This window comes from Phalacrocorax aristotelis, chromosome 7, assembly GCF_949628215.1.
Source record: "Phalacrocorax aristotelis chromosome 7, bGulAri2.1, whole genome shotgun sequence".
NCBI lineage: Eukaryota > Metazoa > Chordata > Aves > Suliformes > Phalacrocoracidae > Phalacrocorax > Phalacrocorax aristotelis.
This window is the reverse complement of record NC_134282.1, coordinates 36,188,206-36,205,204: the sequence shown is the minus strand read 5'-3', so window position 1 is coordinate 36,205,204 and position 16,999 is coordinate 36,188,206. Positions and strand designations below refer to the sequence as shown.

Here is a 16,999-nt window from a genome sequence, read left to right as displayed (position 1 = left end):
ATGTTGCACTTTGGGACATGGTATTGGAGGCATGGTGGTGTTGGGTTGACAGTTAGACTGGATTATCCTTGAGGTCTTTTTCAACCTTAATAATTCTATGATTTTGTGACAGAGCCTGGGTGACATCAGCGCTTCACAGGTGTTTAGGAGGGAAAGCTGCCCCGGCTCAGGGCACAGGTCTGGGCTGCGAGCCCAGATGTGCTCCAAGCATGCCTGCAGAACGTTGGCACCACGCTGTGAGCCCCCGGGACGAGCGCGAGCCGCCTATCGCGACAGGGAGCCCGCCCCGCCCAGCGCTGGCACGAGCTGCAGCGGCGGGAGGTTCGAGGCCCAGCGGGCACCTCGCGCCCCCACAGCCGGCTTCATGCGGCCAGCAGCGGCCGCTCCGCCCGTAGTCGTTCCCCAGCCGGGGCTCGCTGTGCCCTACAGCTTTGTTTTCCTTCCCGCGCTAAAAAAATGCTGGACTCCTCAGGCCTTCTTCCTACATCTCCTTTTCACTGAGGAGCCCACGGTAACCGCTGTCTTGGGCGGGCAGAGCGGGAGCAGCGCTACCTCATCGCCTCGGCGAGGGCCGTGGCCGGCGGAGGTGCCGCTCCCTCACGCCCAGGTAAAGGGGGCCCTAAGCCCTCGGCCCGGCGAGCCAATTGAGGCAGGGTTCCTCTCCCGGCGCAACGGAGGGCTGGGTGGGCGGCAGCCACGGGTCGCTCGCGGCGGGCGGACAGGCGACCGCGGGCTTCCCGCGCCGTGGGCCTGGCGGCAAAGTGGGCCAGGACGGGAGAAGGGCGGTGGAGCGGTCCCGGAGTGATGACGTGCTTCCTGCCCTCCCCGGCGGGGGTCTGCGCCTGGAGTCCGCAGCGGCGGTGGCGGCTGCGGGCGGCGGCGGAGCAGGCGGGAGCGGGCAGCAGGCGAGCGGGGGGAAAGGAGAGAAGCGAGCGAGCGGCGGGGCTTAGGCGCTTTGCAATGCTACAGTAACGCCTTTCCCGGTAGGAGCCCGCGAGGACCCCCTTGTCCTGCCCTGCCGTTGCACGTTGCATGGAGTGTCTGGTCTGTGCGGAGCCGCCGAGAGGGGGAAGACTCCGCGCAGGGCTGAGCGGCGGGAGCGCGGAGTCGCTCCGTGCCCGCTGCGACTCAGCTGCCACTGGGTTTCGCATGTAGACACCGCGTTGGCCCCAGCCATCCTGGCAGGCAGGCGGCAGCTGGCGGTCGCCGGCCCTGCGGCGGCAGGTGGGAGCTTTGCGCCGTCCGGCTTAGCCTCGCCCGCGCAGAGCGCTGGCCGCCCAACAAGTTGCCGGTTCCAGGGAAGATGGCAATAGCCCGGCCTGATGTCGTGAGGGGAGCCGGCTTGCCGCGGCGCCGTAGGGGTTCCGCCGGCGAGCGGGCTGAGCCCCGGGAAGGGGAGAGCAGCCCCGGCTCACCTTCCCCTCGTCAGGAGCTGGGCCGGGGTGGGAGGGATCCCCGGCTCCTTTGGGATTTCCCGCTGTGCCGTATGGGGTTGGTGCGGGAGGGAGGTGCAGGGGCGGCCGGCCGGCTCCTCTCGGCCTGAGCGGGGGAGCTTGGCGTGGCCGGGCCGGCGAGTGGGTTTGCCCGAGGGACGGAGCTGTTCGCCGTTGGGCGCTAGCGGCGAGCGACCACGATGGAGGAGAAAAAAAATACCCCTTTTCGCAACATGTTGCGAGGCGACGACCTCCCAAGGACGATCGTGCCGCGTGTGTATACGCGTGTATCTGTGTCCATCTGTGTGTATGTCCGCTTCTTCCCGCCAGACCCGTGGGACGGCTGGTGTTGGAAACGGGTGGCAGGCCGGTTCCGGAGGGGAGGGGAGGGAGGGAAGCGTCCGGCCCTGCGCAGCCGGACGGGGGTGGGTGAGTGGGCGAGTGAGCCGCGCTACTCCCCGGCGTCCCCCTTCCCCGGCCGTCCTTGGAGTGTGCAGCCCGCCCGCGGCTCTGGGCTACGTGCTCCCGTGCAGCGGGGCTTCGTGCCAACGCGCAAAACCTACCTTGGTGGGAGGTGGCGGTGTGTGCTTGCAGAGGGCCTGTCCGTGCTGTGGGATGGGGTAACCCTGCGTGCCCTGGCACCTGTCTTTCTTCCATGCTACCCTAGCAGATGGCTGTGGGGTGTAGGGCAGAGTCTTGCTTTCGGGTGAGTAGAGGGCCCGACACAGTGCCACAGTGTGTGGGAGCACCTGTCTGGGACCTGGGGACTCTGCTGTCTTTGTGCTCACCTTCTGCAGCACTTTTGTTCTGGTGACCAGCCACTTCAATTTATTTAGGCTCTACTTTTCGTGCGTTAAAACGCTGCAGCAGTGTCTAGTTACAAAGGTTGTGGGAATGTAGATTGACTGAAAAAAACCCTCTGTCAGATTAAGCAATTGTCCCCTCCAAATCTTTTAAAAGTTTATTTTGTAGTCCTGTATTTTAGAGCCAAATTTCAGACATACTAAGTTTCAACCCAGAAAGCCAGTTCTGAGCTTGAAAGTATGTTATTTAAAGGCATCAGGAGTTCTGCATTGTCAAGAGAGCCCAATAGCTATGGAAAAATGTCTGTATGATTAAAAAGCAGATGTGCAACATGCTTCTGAGATTGCTCTTGCTTGTGTAAAACATCACTTACTCATATGTGTATGGCAGTGTGTTGCAAGTATGAGTGCAAGCTGCCAGCATTAGTTATAAATACCTTACAAATTGTAGTATATGAAAAGCTTTCATATCTGAGATGATGGTCAGCTGTTCTTCCAGCAGTGCAGCTGTTACTAAGTTAACTGTGAATTAAGTGGGCTGAACTACCTTTTCTGCTTTAATTTTCAAAATGTGAAATTTTCAAGGCAGTGCCTTGAAATTGAAGATTGCCACACAACTGGGGGGGCAGAATCTCTTGCCTCTGGGAAGTGCATTTCATGCAGGTTCTGTAATGCCTCATTTAACTCACTGGGCAGTGCAGAACTAAAGGGTTAAGTAGAATTTTCATCTACCTTATCTGTTAGTGGCAAAGTTATTGAGCTTAAGTAAGATAAGAATACTCTTTTTTTCTGGGTGCCAGTCTAAGTCTCTGGGTTAACTGTGACAAACTTGGGCAATGTTTAAGTTCTGAATCTCAGTATAAAATTTGATGAAGACTGTAGCAGTTTTATATACGATAACCATTCATTTTATCATTCAAATTATAACAGTTTACTCTGAATAATTGTACTGTGTGTTCTTAGAGTAACATCTGTTGCATGATATCATGTAATGGAATGTGTTACAGCCTAATTTAAGCTGATTTGAAATGTTGTCCTTGCACTGTAGTAGTGCCTGAGAGGTTTTTTTGGTGTATATGTGATGGATAGATTGGTTATGAGTAGATGATGCTGAGAAAGCTGAACTTGCATTGGAACTGTGAAGGATTAAGTAATTTTACTCAGAGCTTGGTTTGTTGCACAGTTTTACTTAGACTTCTTTCATTGTTTGCTAGCTAATCCACTGAATTCTACTTACATTAGGAAATGCATCTATAGTTATAACTGATTAGTACAAAACACTGCTATATTAGATTCAAGTCTTTTATTTTGGAGAGGGACGAGTGGGCTTGAAAGAACTATCTGGCTGTGGCATAGCTTGAACTGCATAATCTTGATCAGGACTTGAAATTTTTGCTATGAAAACCTCTTATTTGGTATTGTTTCTACAAAGATTTGACTCTGCACAGCAAGGATGTTCTGAAGCGTTAATATTTGGATTTTGTCACTTTATATGCTTACTTATGTAATATATATCTATTAAATCTGTGCAAATGCAAGGTCTGGGCAGCTTCCAAAGATGCCAGTACGTAATTAGTCACCACCACTAGACAAGAGTACAGACATTCGCCTCCATTTCTTCTTAGGGCTTTGTAGCATCACATAGCTGTTGGGATATCAGTGTTGTATGCTCATGAAATGTGAGCAATACCATTTGCTGAAGCATCACTTCAGTCCATAATTTTAGCATTAAAGTACTGAAAACGCCATTTGAAGTGATTCTCGGCTCCTAGTCTTGTCTGAAACTTAGAGTTTTCAATAAACTGCCAAATGTGTAGGCATCCTAATTTTTTTTTCTAAATATGCAGAGTTTCTTGCTAAGAAGTTCTTATCCAGATGCTGCCTTTGCACTAGGCCATAATTAGGAAAGAAGTGTGAATGTGTTTACAGACTACTGTATCTAGCTTTCAAAAATTCTTTTTTTCCATGCTCTTGAGTCTTTAAAAGGTTTGGCAAGTCTGCTTATGCGTGTTTCTGCAGACAATAGAATGCTGATGCAAATTAAGAATAGCAAGCAAAATGGTGGGTGTTGTTGCAAATGGGGGAGGCTGTCTTAATAAGCAGTATTTTGCATATTAGGTTTTATTTGTTTACTTTTGGATTTTAGTGTGTCAGTTGGGACAAATGTTACTGGTATATAGCTGGAAACTGTAGTTTCAGATAGTCCTGTCTGTTGGGACCTGAAGGGGAATGCAGGTTTTTGCTTCTGGGGTTCTGCTTTTGACCACACATGGTTATAAGAGTATAAAATAAATTGAATTGAAAAACTTTTGGGGGCAGGGGAGATGCAGATGATAAAGCAGAGTTTTTTTTCAGAGTACCCTGGCTCCCAAGTTCCAGAGGCTGTGTTAAGCAGAATAATCTAGGCTTTTGCAACTCTGTGGATGAGATTGTGATGATTACAGACATAGTGTTGTGTCTTAAGCTCTTTTATACCTTATTTTTATTGTTGTGATTAAACAATCCATTCCTTTTCAAAAAGAATGTCTGGTTGCCTTGAAGATAGCCCAGGCGCTTAGATGCGTAAGTGCTAGGCTGATCCACAGGATGCTGAAATCCTGGGTCTGATCAGTCCTTACAGAATTGTGGTCTTCTATCCTGGGTGCAGTGAAGACATAACTTTTGAGTGAGACTGGTATGCTTAGGGATGAGGTGGCGAGGAGCCTGTGGTTAGTTTTGATTCTAGGCTTGTAACTGTATACATTGAATTTTCTATGTTTCTGTCCCTGCTAGTGCTGATGAAAACCCATTTCACAGTAGTGTTAGAGAACCATTTCCCTGGGTGTGTTTTGTGCACACACGCTTACCTTAGAATTGAGTTTGAATTAGCCTGCGTGTTTGAAGCAATTGTGATACATTTTGGTATTTTCCCCTTCCAGTTGCAAGCTGGGGTTCCATCCCCAGAGATCCACCCCCTCAATTCTCAAAGCTCCAGCCCCTTTTTAACCAAGCATCATCATAAAGCTAGAAAACGCACTGATTGACTTCACAAGGTGAGGGTGATCATACAGCAAAAAATCTTGCCTTAAAATATTTGTATAGTACTACAGTGCTGACTTCTTGTAGCCCTTTAACTTGGCAGCAACCCATTGAATTTCTGCCAAGATGGGTCAGGCTGGCACTTGAAACTGCTTTCCTTGCATTCTTACTAGGTAGCTCATCTTTCTGTGTTTGAGCAGCAGGAAGAAAGTGTGAACTGAAGTGAATTGTAATTGAACCTTGCATCTTTCTATCTGGCAGCTTTTGTAAGGTTGAGGTTTCTTATTTCCATCAAAAAGTGACATGTAATGCAGGAATAAGCAGCAGGCTCCTAGTCTAAATGGCAGCAAATAACAATTGAGGTGATAAAGAATCAATGGTACTACATGGGTTGTTTAGTTTTTCAAGTTGAATAACAATATACATTTGTCAGCTGTGGCAGAGGGATTTGTTACTATAGTATATCAAAGTGCTTAGCATTTTGCTGAAGTGTTTGGCATAGCGGTGTGAGAACCTTTTAAACAGTAGTTGTGTAATGCTTTCCTTATTACATATTCTTGTTTATTTTCATATAATGTTATCTCTTATCTTTCTTGAGAATTGATATTGGCAATATGGTAAATAACCCTTTGTTTCAGCTACGTCAAGTCTAGCTTATACTGTGGTTTGTTTACAGTTGTTTGTAACGGTTGTTACAGTTGGTTTACAGTGGTGGTATGTAATAGTGGGAAAGCTGTGATTTTTGTGGAAGTTGAGATTTAAAGTTCAGGTATAGATGACACAAATATGTGAGCATAAAACAGTTCCAAAAAATCAGGCTCGAATTCGTACAGGTGGAAACATTAATTAGCCTTAAAGACATTTATGGCAGGTACCTTTTACCTTCGTTCAATTTAAATGTGCCAAATGCTGTATAGCAGGAAACAGCAAAGTGGCACTTGGCAGAGAGAATGGAAGCTTCAAAGGCAGGTTATGAATGTCTGACAGAAGAAAAGCCCTAGATAATGTAATGAGAGGGATTGTGGCAGCAATGTGGTGGTGGTGTAAGACTGAAGCACATAATGTTTAGACACTATAAAAATGATTAAATACCAGGACAGAGTCAAAATTTAGCAGTGGGGCTACAAATTAATGTAGAATAAATGAGATCAGGAAGCCAAACTTGAATGCTACAGTTCCCTGTAGCCTGCAAGTTTTGTAATTCTTCCTTGTAGTTTTCCCATTTTTGACTAAAAGCTTTTCTTAGATTAATTTTTGTTGCGGTATAAGGAAGCATCTCCTGTTGGCAAGGAGGTATCTGAACTATCTGGGGAAAGGATGAAGTGGGAGCCACTGCTGCACAGCAGGAATGCAGGGTCAAGCAGAAGGAACCAGTGGCATGTCTCCTGGGTCAGGGTATCACTAAAGACACTATTACAGGGAGGAAGAGATAAATGTCCAGCTTCAGTTTAAAAACACAAAGGCTGTGGGAAATGAGATCACTCTATTGTGATGTTTAAAGTACTCTTTGGAAATGGTATGTGCAACAGCTGAGGATGTACAGACCCCAAGTGAGAACCCAAGATCTTGTAGTATGTGCCAACCCTGAAAAATATTTGTTTGGTTTTTAATTAAAAAAAAATCAGTGGCTGCATTTGTGGTTGTGAGTAAGGTCCAGATCAGCCTGGTTGTAGCTGGCTTGCCTGTTCAGCTGCACTGTGATACTAACCAGACTTAAAAGTAGCTGAGGAGGAGAAGCATAACTGAATGTACGGAAGACCGAAACCTGTAAAGAATGGGTAGTTAACTAAACTTTGCCCCTGAGATTGGACAGACCAGACTATGGATTAAGTACAGAACAAACCCAGACACAGAGAGAAGGGGGGTTGCAGTGAATCTAACAGGCCGTGTCTGAGGCCTTTGAATTTAGAGGATGTGGATATGTAAGGAGTCAGTTCAAATGGGCTTGCAGATGCTGTATGGGTGAGTGATGTTTTGTTCTTTCTCTGTCCTTAGAGAGCCAGGAAAGCAGAGGCCTGGCTAAACAAAATGAATTTTTCCCAGGAGCTGGAAGATAGTCTGTTAGTAGTGCCACCTGTATCCATTGCACCAGCTGTGGGTAGTTGGAGGACTGAAGACACTTCAGTCTTTGTCCTCTCCTTTTGTACACTGCCTGTTGTTTTGTTCAAAATGGCCACCTCATTCCAGAACATGCAGATACTTACCTCTTACAGGGAGATGCTTAGCCAATGCTGTGTGGCTGTTCCTGAAAGAAAGTGGTCCAGTCTTGAAAAATCCCATTGTAGTGGTCACAGCAAACCACCCAACATCAGCACAAGGCCTTTCTAGTACCATGGAAAATAACTGTTTGAAGCTTGATGATCTTGAGGAAAAGAACAGTTACGTTCAGTAGGTGACTGCCTAGTGGGACAGTAGTTAGAAAGCCCAAGTATGCAAATTTCTTGCTAGTATTTTTGAGGGGGAAGGAGGAAGTATCACTTTTGCTGTCCTAACAACTTTTTTGCTGCTGCTGCTAGGTTTGCAGCACAGGCCCATCCATCCCAACAGTTGATGGTTGCCCGAGCAACCATCAATAATGCATATATTTCATGAGTAAAAATACTCCATGAGAAGATTTAGGGAAGTGGTATTTGTTCTCAGATGACTTATCCTTGAACAGTACTCTTAAAATTATAATTCTTTACTACTTGCATACTTTTTGAAAGCAAATGCTTTCAGCAGCCTTTTTGTATTGATTGCCATGATGGTCAAGGTGCTAGCCAAATCTTAATCCATTCTGCCTAATAAAAAGCAAGATGTATGAAATAAGAAACCGTGGGATTTGTGTTTCACAATTCTCTTGCTTTCCTGTAAGGAATCCCACAAGACAAAGCATTAAATATTGGGAGGACCTGAGCGGAAAAGCTATTCTTAAAGTTTTCATGTCAGAACTGTGGCCAACTTTGTAAGGACACTCCAACAGAATGGCAGGCCTTTAGTGGCAAAGAGATGAGGCAGAACAATACCTTGACTGTGGTACAAGTGTGTGGTTAAGGTGAACTACTTATGTGCAGCAGTTTTTGGAGATTATTTAACACAGGTAAACAAAACCTGCAATCAATTAGAAGGGTAGATGTACCCTGAGGAACCAAGCAGACCACTACTGAAACAACTCTTAAGGCCAGGCTATGCAAGTGACCCAGTAATGACTCTGAATATCTGTGCAGGAAAAATGTGTTCCTACCTAATGAAATTATCATTCCTTTTCAAAGATAAATTGAAGTTTGAAGTATTAAAAATAATTTTTGCCTTCATACAAAAAACCCTGTTACTAAAAATTAAAACCGAAATGCATGTGGATCTTATTACAGTCAGCAATGAACTTAATTTCTTTGGGATAGTATTACCAGCCTACCAGGTCATTTAAGGCAATACTTTCCAAAGACTTTTTTTGATCACTCATTCTTATCAGTAAAGATTTGTGAGCATGCATCCCCAAAATATGAATATTTATTTATAAATTATACACATATGATGTGCGGAAAGCAGAATCCACAATCTGTAAGATTGTAAAGTAGGTATGTTTATTCAGCGCTGGGCAGCATGGGGGTTAGTCCCAGCAAAGTCGTGCACGCCTGTGTGATAGTTTGTCTTAGATTTATACAGTAAAGCATTACATATACATAAGACTTCCTAACACGCCTATACACATGCATGACCTTTCCCTGCTTCATATTAAAATTAGCCAAAAAAAGTTATTTCCATAAATCTTTCCCAACTGAGCTTGCGCATTGCCTCCTCGTGGTGGTGATAGGGGGTTGTAAAGATGAAGGCTGCTGGCTCCTCTTCGTCACCGCTAGTAACCTTTTGTTTTTGCGCAGACTCAGTTATCTCTTGACACTTGTCCAAACTGCAAAGTTGGTTTTAGCTGGTTCTTGAGACAATTTTCTATCCTTATCAGGAATTTGTCCTTCGCTGGTGGATTCCAGGCCTCCTTGCTAATTATTTTACACAGCGGCTAGATAAGCGTTCCGCAACAATTAACTTTCAGCTGGATAAGCATTCAGCAATAGAACAGTTAACTTGTTTTTGCATCCTAAAAGCCCCTTCCCCCTTTCACATATACTACTGTAGTAGTATTATATACTGTATAAAACAAAAAATAGAAATTAAGAAAGGATGAGAGAAACACTTTTTAAGATAAAGATTAGTTTTATTTCTTAAAAACCCTTTTTGCTCATTAAAAAAAAAATCTTTTAGTGAGAGCTATGTGACTGAATATGCCTCACTTTTTTTTTTTTTAAATATTGGTTTAACAAAACTTAGGTACAGCTATTTGAAGGTTTGGTTCTAAGATCAGTTTATTTCAATACTGGGTTTTAATGGCTATCATAGCTGAAAAAGGCACCTCACAAAGATACATAGATCCAAATGGAAGAAGTGCATTGTTGGTTGTGCTTACTCAACAGTGATACTTGTTTTCCTCTCCCATAGGCTAATTATGGAAAAGTTTGTCTTGGAATTAATCTATTAAATTTTCATCTCCCCTGATGTCACTTAGTTGATCTTGCAAACTAATGGGAAAGTGTTGCATTCTTCTGTTTTTAACAAAAGCATTCAAAACCCCCTGAAACTCTTCTTTCGGGAGATTTGTAAACAGGTTGGGAATTACTGTTTCCAAGTCTTTTAAGCATACAGATTTGAGAGGTTTTTATAGGTGACACATAATTTTCAGCAACAAAATAACTTAACAATGGAAACATTTCCGAATATCTGTTTTCAAAACAATCTATGTAGAGTGAGTTTCTTTTGAAAAGCAGTTGCTTTTTTGCTCACTCACTCTTAAAATGTCAACATCACCTTGAAGGGATACCTTAAGTGTGTATTCTTTTGAAAATATCTGCTAGGTAGCATACTACTGACAGCCACTTGTCATCACAGAAAAGGTCAGCAAATTTTGAACAGTTGTCTTTGTGGAAAAAAATGCATAATGCATCTTTAAGTTTAAGAACTCTTTTAAGCACTTTGCCACAGATACCTAGCAAACCTCTGTGTGGAAGTATGACTTTCATGGTCACTCCCTATCTCATTACAAGGTATTGTAAGGATTCTACTATCTAAAGATCTTGTTTTTATAAAATTATCCGTATCAGTGACATCCTGTAGCACTTCGTGCACTTCTGGCTCCAACTTTACTGCAATAGCTTGCCTGTGAATGATGAAGTGAAAGAATTTCACATGTGGTTCTATCTGTAACCTTTACACTGGAATATTTTTTTTTTTTTTTAATTCCAATCAAAGCAGCTTCTCCATCAGTGATTACACTTGCAGAGTTTTCCTGTAAAACATTGTTTCTATTAAAGGAATAACTTACCGTTGAGAATATGTTGGGTCTTCTCCAGTACATCTTTCCTGTAGCAACTCGCAAAAAAGTAGTTCCCAGTATATTTCATCACTGAAACAATCTAGCATATACCGTAAGATGAGACATATTAGAAACATCCATACTTTCAGCCAACAGTATGGCAAATCTCTCACACTGTATAATTAGTTCTAATACTTGTTTTGTTACTGAAAAACGCAGTAAAATCAGAAACAACTCTTTAACACCAATTTAGTATTAAAGAGCAGGCATTCTTTATTCACGGCGCTGGATGCATGGGGGATCGCTCCTCCTAACGTGCATACTTTACACATTTTCCCATGTGATTTATATAGACTAAAAATACACATATTCATTTTATCCATACATATTCAATATTATTCTCTTTGGTGATTGGAACAAACTTGCTCGCTTCACATGTAAATTACTGCGCAGGCTCAGTTGTCCTTTCCCATTTTTCTCTTCTGAGTAGGTGGTATTACTTGGGTCGGTGGTCCATGAGTTGGTGGTCACAATCTCCCCCTGCCGGAATTACCTTTTACCTACTTGATTCTTAATCTTGGCAGTCCTGGCCAGTTTTCTCAGTCCACTACACGAAACCACATTTTGTCATCCTTTTCTGACAGAAGCATGTTGTCTATTGTTTTGTTCACATTAATGATTACCTAGGGACTAAAATACAGATCAACAGATACACTGATTCATACACTCCATGTTCCCATAATATAACAACATCTCTGGTTGATTAATTTCATCACTTTGATTACAGTTTCTTCAAATCTTTGGGTGTTTTCTATGCATCTTCCAGCAGTATTTGCTGACAAAGGAATGCCATATTTTCCATATATTATTTCAGCCCCCTTTTACTGCAGCAGGATGACCAAGTCCTTTCCCAATGGTATATGGCTTTGTCTCTTTTGCTGTTAAGTGAGAAATCTTAAAAGAGGCTTCTGAAGATTTATGAAGTTCAGTGATTTTTTTCTTTTTTTTTTTTTTTTAGTGAAGTACTATATTGAGTATCACACGCTTGAAACCACTGCTGAAGAAATTGTAGAGATTTGTCCTCATGTTCTGGGTGCTTAGTTTTTAAATGTCTTGCTAATCATGTTGGCTTCATACTATCATTAACTAATATCTCAAGGTACAAAGTACACTTAATGTGAGGTTCATCATTAATGATGTAAATGCATATTTCAAATAGTAATCTTCATAATTCCAGAGTTTTTTGGCTAACTTTTTGCCAGATCTGATTAATTGTTGATTTCACCTCACAATACGTCTGACAAGGAACTTGTACTGGGGGTAGGAGATCAGTCGATGCACATGGATTTTGAAGCAAAAGAAAAATCTGTCATGGCATCTGTGTATCTGATGTAACACTTCGGAGTGTGCAGGGTCAGAAGTAGTTTGAGCAAGATGGCAACTGTACGGGGCCCTAAACAGTTTGTGCATTTCCCTGGTTAAAATTTCTTGTCTTCACTTGCATCACATTCTTGTACTTTAAATATTGTATTTAGTAATGTGACCTACTTGTGTTGTGATAGCATGCAAATTTTTGTGAGCATGCCTTTGAGAATTGTATCCTTAGGTCATGCCAGTTAAACTTTTAGAAGTAAGCATTCTTAAATGATGGAAGTTTTGTTGGTTTGGCTGGGTTTTTTCCCCTCTGAGACTTCCAAGAAGGGACAGTAATTCTTATTCAGTTTGTTTAGCGGCCAACACAAGGTAGTTCTCGTCCTGCCTGAGGCTACAGCGTCTCACATTAAAGATAAATTTAAAGTACCTGCTAAACATCTGCTATCAGGCACCAGGACTGTCTTGGTACCCACCCAATAAGTGTATCTCTTCACGTACAGCTCAGCTTTCCGTAGCTGTCTTGTGAGTTGTAAGGAATGAAGTACAACTTTAGCCCTGAAGAAAATGCAAAAGCAAGGTGGGACTGCAGATAACGGTCCTTTGGGTAAAAAGGGAAGGTAAAGCAGGGAGTTTTTGAAAGTTGTTTACAAGGCACTTCTTAAAACCAAGGGAAAAAACATAGAATGATGACAGAAAATAAAAGAAGAAAAAGAAAAAGGAGAAGTGTCTTTTTAAAAAGCTGTAGTTACAGCTTTGTAAAGACTGAAGAGTTTGCAGTAGTGTTGTATTGACTAATTGTTTTTTTTTTTTCTGGACTGTATACGCATTTCAAACTTCTTGCTTAAGGTGTATCTTCCATGATTTAAACCAAAATTGCTTTACTGCCTGTGGTATAGTCTTTGTACTACCATGATCAGATACAGAAAGCAGCCATCTCTTCATAGAAACAGACTTTCTAGAACAGTTGTAAATATTTGGTACCAACACTTCTTTCTGATGTGTTTAATAGAACTTTTTTGGTTTTTCCGTCTTGAGGTAAGTTGTTCCTTAAGAAGAGTCTCCAATTTAGCTTTCTTTTGTTTGGGACATTTTTCTTTATGTATATTCTATGAGACTTAACTCTCCCATGACACATGACAAGTGAATCAGGATGCTGGAGGCTTGTGCAAGTAAAATTTATCTAAATTTTGGACCTGTAGTGTTTAGTATAAGTCAGTTATTTTCTTTCTTCCTGGTAAATCTATAGGTGCTAGTAATACTTATGCTTGTTGGGAATTTGCCATTTGAAATTTAAGCAAGTCGTACTCAAGATATCTCCAAGTAGCTTAGAATTAGAAAAGCTTTCTTCTGATGACATTCAGGGGATATTCAACTAAGCAATAGCATTATGGTTCTTTTAAGTAATAAGCTAATGAAAACCTAATATTTGTATAATCAAGGTTGCCTAAGGAGTATGACTGTCTTGATAGTAGTGAGTGGAATGCAGTCTTTTGACAAGTGTTGGTCAACAATCTTTTTATCAGTGTGAATGTGTCAGTGACCATTAGATAGTGAAACAGCTGCACATATGATAGAGGAGCTGCAGCAAGTAGGACAGAGGCTAGTCTTTGCTTCTCTTTAATGTTTCTTGTTGTTTAGAGATGGAATCCTTGCACAAAACCAGCTCATTCTCCAGAATGCAGCTGATGCAAAATGAGGCCAAATGGAAGTATTTGCAGAAAAAATTCAAAATTATATGGCTTGGTGAAGAATGTAAATGAGTGTATCTGGGTTATTGTTAGGCATACTCTGGTTCAGTAATGGATGTCTTGGGAACAATGAAATGAAACTCAAGCGGTAGGCGCTATCTTGGTACAAGTTTGTAATAAGGAATTTGTTCAGCAAAAAAGCTTTAGCGTCATGTGGAAGACAGAAATCCTGACTAATATTTAACTAAAGAGTGGATTTAGAGGAGAACTTTGAAGACTGAAAATGTGCATTTCCAGCATCCCTTTGTTTCCATTGAAGGCTTGTTTGCTTATTCAAGAAACAAAGTTGAGATCAGAGACACCATCAACGAGCATTGACCTCATAGTGAAGTCTGGTATTGGGGCACATGGATGGCTCCAGATTGCAGCTTATGTGGCTAGATACGTAGAGGTTCCTGCGCTTGTTGCTACATATTAGGATATATTTACTTTGAAAGTCTTTTTTGGCACGCAGAAGGGAAAAGCTTCCCATCTCTTTTGTGGTGGAAAACATTAATCGGTATGGTGCTCCAAAGCTACCCATCAAGATCCTTTGTGTTGAGAGGATACCTTTAGGAGGGTTTTGCTAATATCTGCTTTGTGAAAGAAGACTTTTCTATTATGCAAAGCTTTGAATTATCTGTCTGGTACAGAGCGGACAGTGGTTGCTTAAGATTCTCTGACCTAGATGTTGTACTGCAAATGAATGATACAGTGCTGTATCTTTCTAGTGGAATGAATAAACAACTAAAGCACTTGAAACAAGTATTTAGAAGAGTCTGATTTTTATGCTGATGTGTTAAACTGTTCTGAGGTGCACTGGATGGAGCGGACCTTCATTTCAGTTTGTTTATACTGGTAGCTAGCGGTTTCTAAATGTCTGTCCTTAATTTGCAATAGTTGTTTTCTGCAATAGAACAGGGAGGAGTGTTTCCTGAGTATTTGAGAGAAAATAATATATAGGCAGAAGGCAATGCTTACCAGGTGGTGGAGAAAAGGAAATTCCTAGTAACTTGGCTCTTAAATCCTTGAATTGTGTGTGTGGGGGGGAATCTTGTTTTCCCACTTGTGCTCTCCTTTTCCCATGCAAGCTCTGTTGTCCTGCTTTAGTGTCTGCTGTTTAATGATTCCAAATACATAGGAACTTAGTTTAGTCCTACATTAAACAAAGTATAGATAGGAAGAGGTTTGCACACTTCTAGATCTATACGAAATGTGTGTTAATGTTGATGCCTTCTCACATTGAATCAGGTGGTTGCATCTTCTGAGCTGCTGTTTCACATTCTTGTCCCACTGAGATACCTAAGCAACTGCTTTGACTGCACTTAGTGTTTTTTAAGGTGGTGTTAACAATCATGTAAGCTGGAAATGCAAAACAGAGATAGTTATTGTTTAGGTCTCTGTGGTGACCATGGCATCCTGAAAATTAAAGAAAATCTATTTGATTTTTCCAAGGCCCTAGGTCACACCATACACGGTATGGGTTCAGGCTTACAGCTTAGAAAAGTGCTTCTTTAGGCAATGTAGAAAACTGCACATAAAAGATAAAATAGAAAGCACAATTTTGTAGTTATGAGGCAGGGGGACTGTGCTAGTGTTCAAGTAAAGAAAGGTTTTCTGGTGTTTTTTTGAGGAGGTTTATAGAGATGAATTGCACCTTATAAATGACTCCAAAAGCATTTTATGCATGGTAGTTTGGGCTGCCTCTGTAAAGCATCAAAAGAGTAACTTTGTTCTATGACAGTTACTACACTTGAAAACAATGCAAGTTATTAATGAGATGGTGAAGTTGTGTTTTCTGTGGCATATACTTGGTATCCCCTAATCTGCTGAACACATTTTCAGTTATACACAGAGGCACGAGTCAAAGCCTTTGAAGCGCTATGGAAATCTGTGTACATGAGAGTAATGGCTATGACGGAATGTGTGTGTAAAATAAACATGTATATGATGTGTTGAATCTGTCTGAATGGGTACCAACACAGCCTGTGGTCCTGGTAGTTGACTACTGAAGATATTTCAACCCACACATCAAAATAAATCCACCTAATTAGTGTTCATGATCAGAAAGAACTATATATTCATTTATTTTGAAGTATGGAAATAATCTAATTTTAAGATTATTTGTTTGCCTTTTTAAGGGTAAATAGAAAGACCCAAGAGTACATGGTATTGATTTTGAATGCTTTAACATGGTTATTGTAAATCAGAGACAAGGACCAGTCTTTGTGCTTAAGCTGCCAAAGTGTCTAGACATGAATTGAAATCTGGAACTATTTTCACAGCATTCTCTTACAGAGACTGATGATGTATCATACCCTGTATCTATGAATTACTGGCATCCATTTTTTGTTTCTGCATTCTCTCTTGGAGAAAAGTGGATTTGATACTTTAAGGCCAAGTTCTGTCATCTGATACTTCATTCTCTTCACACAACGTGTAGCCAATCTGTAGACTCAGGCACTTTTGGGGATCAGAGCTGGGTAGCCATATGGGCGGGATTGATGTGGTTACGCATGCAACAGTAGAGGTCCTCAACTTCAGCCACAAACAGCACAATTTAAGTTGAGAGCCTAGGGGGAACCATTTTGTCCTTGCATTGCGTATATAGGGTTGGCTGAGCGATCAGGATTTTACCCTTCCCAGAAGGGTAAATGAAATTTCTTTGTCAAAGGGTGAAGGCAGAGACCTTGATGGGCAAGGGGGAGGTAACTGTGTCATAAGAAATTGAGTTCCTGAGCCCAAATGTTAGGTTTGGATTTGAAAAATTAAATTGCAATACTGGCTTTGTGGGCCTATTTTGACCTACGGGTTGAGTTTGAGGCTTTGTTAAACTTGCATCTCTCTGTCCCTTCTTTCACATCCCATTCTCCAAGAATCTTTCATATACTCATTGAGCATGATGGAAATAACAAATTTGAATTGGCGTATTTTGGTGATACCTGAGAAACTTGGAGAGTAGATTTTGCACATCAGTGTTAATAGTGTTAAAAGTCTGCTTTTAATTTGCAAAGGTACGTGCTTTTCAAGGAAACCTAATACAGTCAAATTGTTGCATTATTTTAAAAAAGAAAAAAGGCAACTTCCAGAGGCCCCCATTGGAGGTCTGGCTGACTGATAGATGCTGCTTTAAGTGTAGTCAACAAATGAATGCCTAACCTTACTGTTGTAGGGGTTTGTTTCAGGTACAGCTGATACTCAGAGTCCAGTGGTGTTTATAGTATCACTGAACAGGAATTACCCACAATTATGATTAAAATATAGCAACATTATTTTTCTATTATTAGTTAGCAGGATAAA

The 16,999-nt window shown here is 41.9% G+C and overlaps 1 protein-coding gene across 4 annotated transcripts in view; it reads left to right on the top strand.

Annotated features, from left to right (window-relative positions):
* The first annotated feature begins 838 nt into the window (after positions 1-838).
* The window catches only part of TLN2 (talin 2), a 221,548-nt gene continuing 205,387 nt past the window's right edge, over positions 839-16,999 (top strand). For 2 of the 4 annotated variants that reach the window (XM_075100097.1, XM_075100094.1), the window contains exon 1: positions 892-983. The gene's annotated coding sequence lies outside the window, so the exon portion shown is untranslated. Of the gene's footprint in view, positions 1,225-16,999 lie in introns of all 4 variants that reach the window. The other 2 variants (XM_075100095.1, XM_075100096.1) reach the window with 2 other exon arrangements.